The 4,562-nt window shown below is 32.8% G+C and overlaps 1 pseudogene; it reads left to right on the top strand.

The window, feature by feature from the left end:
* Window positions 1-4,170: 4,170 nt before the first annotated feature.
* On the top strand, window positions 4,171-4,289 carry LOC120581014 (uncharacterized; annotated as a pseudogene).
* The last annotated feature ends 273 nt before the right edge of the window (window positions 4,290-4,562 follow it).

The following is a 4,562-nucleotide window of genomic DNA, read 5'->3' as shown; positions in this document are numbered from 1 at the left end:
ATTTGACAATATTATTCTCAGATCCATTTATAGTAAATGCTGCTTCGAAATCAGTCTAGCTTTAAAGGAGCACTGCTGAGAATATGTAAATGTACCCAAGAAGCAAAAGTCATGGTGATGTGGAATTAAGTAAACAAAAAAATTTGTTGATCTTTGATCTTTGTTCCAACTTTTTTTTCTTTTTGACCAAGGCTAAAATCCTAGCTCTGCTTCTATTTCTAAATCAATTTAATTTTCATCTCTAAACCATTACTGTTTCCCATCTGTAAAATGGAACAATAACACATACCTCACAGAGATACTATGAGGATATGCTATAATATATGAAAAGCATTCGTCCAACTGTGTGCCACAGAGTAAGTGATCAATAATGGTAACCCTCCTCTCACATCCGCTCAGTTATTTTTTGTTTCATTTTGCGATAATTGTAGATTGACATGAAGTTGTAAGAAATAATACAGAAAGATCCTCTATATACTTTACCCAACTTCCTCCAATGGTCATATCTTACAAAACTGGTACAAGATCAAGACAGGATATCGACATGGATACAGTCAGGATAGAGTAGTCCCATCACCACAGGGATCCCTCCTCTTGCCCTTTCATAGACCAACTAAATCCTCTCCCCTTCCCTTGTTTGACTTCCAGCGATCACTCACTTGTTCTCTATTTCTATAATTTTATATTTGAAAATGTTAAATAAATGGAATTATACAGTATGTAACCTGTTGGGATTGGCTTTCTTCACCCAGAATAATTACCTGAAGATATGTCCACACTGTTGCATGTATCAATAATACATTTCTTTTTATTTGCTAATAGTATTATATACTATCCAAACCTATTAGTTTCCCCATCCACTAACACCACACACTTGATTATATCCTGTGGATGTACCACAGTTTATTTAACCATTAACTCACTGAAAAACATCTGGATTGTTTCCGGTTTTTTGCTATTACAAATAAAAATATTATAAAACTTATTATAAAGTAAATTTATTATGAACATTGTGCACAGGTTTTCGTATGAACAGAAGTATTCATTTATAAGAGATAAATGCCTAAGATTGCAATCGCCAGGTTCTATGGCAGTTGCATGTTTAGTTTTTTAACTGCCAACTATTTTCCAGAATAGCTGTACCATTTTACAATCCCACCAACAATGTACACGATCCAGTTTCTCTGCATTCTCATTAACATCTGGTGTTGTCACTATTTTTTATTTTAGCCATTGTAGTGATATCTCATTGTGGTTTTAATTTGCATTTCCCTAATGACATTGAATATTTGTGTGCTTGTCTGCCATTTATTAATCCCCTTTAGGGGATTCTCCTCATTTTCTAAGTGGATTATTTGATTTTTGCCATTTAGTTTTGACAGTTTTTAATATATTCTGGATCCTAGTTCTTTGTCAAATATGTGGTTTGCAACTATTTTCTCCCACTCTGTAACTTGGTTTTTTTTTTGTTTTTTGTTTTTTGTTTTGTTTTGTTTTGTTTTGTTTTTTGTCCTCTTAATGTGGTCTTTTGCAGAACAAAATTTTTGAATTTTGAAAAGGTCTAATTTATTTTTTTTCTTTCATGGACTATACTTTTAATGTTATGTGTGTGAAGTCTGAAAGTTCTAGATCCTGAAGACTTTCTCCTTTTTTCTAAAAGGTTTATGGTTTTACATTTCACATTTAATCTGTCATTCATTTTGAGCCAATTTTTTAATAAGTTGTGAGATTTAGATCAACATTTTTTTTGCCTGTGGATATTCAATTGCTTCAGCATTTGTTGAAAACTTTATCCTTCTTCCATTGAATTGCTTTTGTATCTTTGCCAAAAATCAGTTGGGCATATTCAATGGCTCTGTTTTTAGGTTCTTTATTCTGTGTCATTGATCTATGTACCTATTTCTCTACTAATACCATACACTCTTGATTATTGTAGTTTTATAACAATCATGAAATTGGGTAAGCTGATTTCTCCCACTATATACTAGGCTCTCAGTTGGAGAAAGTGGTTCCCCCCCACTTTATTATTCTGTTTTCAGGATTGTTTTAGCTAGTCTAAAGCCTGCGGGGATTTTTATACAAATTTTATAATAAGCTTATCTATGATTACAAAAAAATTGCTGGGAGCCAGACAGGTATTGCATTAAATCAATAGATGAATATGAAGACAATCAATATTTCTACTATGTTGAGTCTTCTAATTCATGAGCATGGTATATCTTTTGATTTATTTAGAGTTTCCTTCATTTCTTTCATTAGCATTTTCAATTTTCATCACACAAATCTTTAACATAGTTTGTTAAGTTTCTCTAAGTATTTTATTTTCTTAGGAGTGACTTTAATGATATCGTCTTTATAATTTCAGTTTCCATATATTTATTGTTAATTATGTAAAAATGAGATATCGATCTTGTATTCTGTGACCTTGCTGAACTCATTAATTCCAGGAGTTTTTAACATAGAGTATTTGCGATTTTTTATTTTGACAGTTGTGTCATCTGCAAGTAGAAACAGTTCCATTTTTACTTTTCCAGTTGATATGCCTTTTATATCTTTTCCTTGCCCATTCCAGTGATTAGGACTCCCAACACTATGCTGAATAAGAATAGTAAGAGTGAACATCCTTGCTTTCTTCTCAACCTTAGCACGACATTCAGTCTTTCACCATTGTTTATGTATGATATTAGCTGTTGGGTTTTTTATAGATACTCTTTATCAAATGTCCCTGTATCCCTACTTTTCTCAGATTTTTAAAAAATCACATATAGATGTGTTACACTTTGGCAAAAGCCTTTTCTGTGTTAATTGATATGATTGTGTGATATTGTTTCCTTCTTTAGCCTGTTGATGTAGTGTATTACATTGATTGATTTTTAAATGTTTAACCGGGTTTTCATAACAGTATTAAATCTCACTTGGTCATGATATATAATTCTTTTTCTATATTGTCAGATTTGACTTACTAATTTATTTTTGAAGAGTTTGCATCCAATTTCATGAGGAATATCGGTCTGTCATTTTCTTTTCTTTCCTTTTTTGGGGGGGACCTGTCTTTGGTTTTGGTATTGGGATAATATTAACCTGACAAATGAGCTGTGATAGGTTCACTTTTTAACTATTATCTGAAATAGATCATATAAAATTGGTGTTAATTCTTCTTTAAATGTTTGGTATAATTCTTCAGTGATACTTAGAATGGCCCCACCTGGTCATCTCGTGCCACGACTTTTAAGCACTGGACCAGGTTTCTCCATGACAACCCCATGTGGATTGTGTTTTCTCTACAACTTCCTAATGGAGGCCAGATGTTATAAACCTTTAACTTTCCTTTAGGAAATAATTATACCATGTCATGGCAGATTTAGAAAGCACAGTCTTGGCTTAAGGTCCAAACACCCTCTACTTATAAAATAGTCCTACGAGTTAGTACTGACATCAGGATAGATATTATTCCATGAATCTATCTCAGCATATTTTTTCCCAGACCTTGAGTTGGCAGTTCATATGAAATAGGTCAAGTTTCATTGTACAAATATATACCAAGTACATACCTCATATGTCAGAGTGGTGTGTACATGGTATATATTTTTATTTTGGTCCTTTCTGATTTTTGCATAAATTATTGATTTGCCCACCTCAGATTCTTTGTAGAATAAGTAAGGAATAAAGAATCTTTGTTAAATATATAAATGTGTAACCAGATTTTTCAATGAAACAGTTATTTTTCCCTCCAGAGTAACCTTCAAAACATAGTTGTCTATGAAATTTGAGGATAAGTCATATACTGGGACTGCAATGCCTCCTCCACATTCTCTACCTATAATAGTTTGACTCATGTTTCAAAGCCCAGCCCGCAGGCCTCCACCTGTGGAGGGCTTTCTCCAATCCCTCCAGCCAAAAGCAATTGCTTCTTTATTATGTCTTTGTAGAATAATATATCTTATATTTATTTCTTTTATAATATATACACTCAATTTTTTTTTTATCCTAACCCTAAATTATAAACCTCTTGAGGTGTTTGAATATGTTTTATTTTCCTTTTTAATTGCCGTAAAGTCCAGGATAGCCCCACTAAGCATATAGAAGGTGATCAACAAATATTTTACGGTGATTATCAACATCAGCTATACTTTAGACTTACCTAGAGCACTTTTAAAATTATCCATACCTATCTATGGCCATGCTACCCTGAACAAGCCCAATCCCTTCTGATCTCAGAAGCTAAGCAGGGTCGGGCCTGGTTAGTACTTAGATAGGTGGCGGCCTAGGAAGACCAGGTGCTGTAGGTGTAAAAAATAAAGGATTATAAGCTGACAAGGTCCTTGCAATTTGTGAGGTCAACCAAGGGTTGCCTCGCCTAAAAAATAAAATAAAATAAAATAAAATAAAATAATAAAATAAAGTATAAAATAAAATAAAATAAATAAAATAAAATAAAATATCCAGACCTTACCAAGATCAACTAGGACAGAATCTAGAGCTAGAGCTCAAAAACTAGGACTTTTTAAGATGATGCATAGGTGTGGTGTCATAGAAAGTTATCTGATTTTTGTACCTAGGTA

Source organism: Pteropus medius, unplaced genomic scaffold (genome assembly GCF_902729225.1).
Source record: "Pteropus medius unplaced genomic scaffold, Ma_sr-lr_union100, whole genome shotgun sequence".
Classification (NCBI taxonomy): Eukaryota; Metazoa; Chordata; class Mammalia; order Chiroptera; family Pteropodidae; genus Pteropus; species Pteropus medius.
The sequence above is the reverse complement of the archived record's forward strand: the minus strand, read 5'-3'. Positions and strand labels throughout refer to the sequence as shown.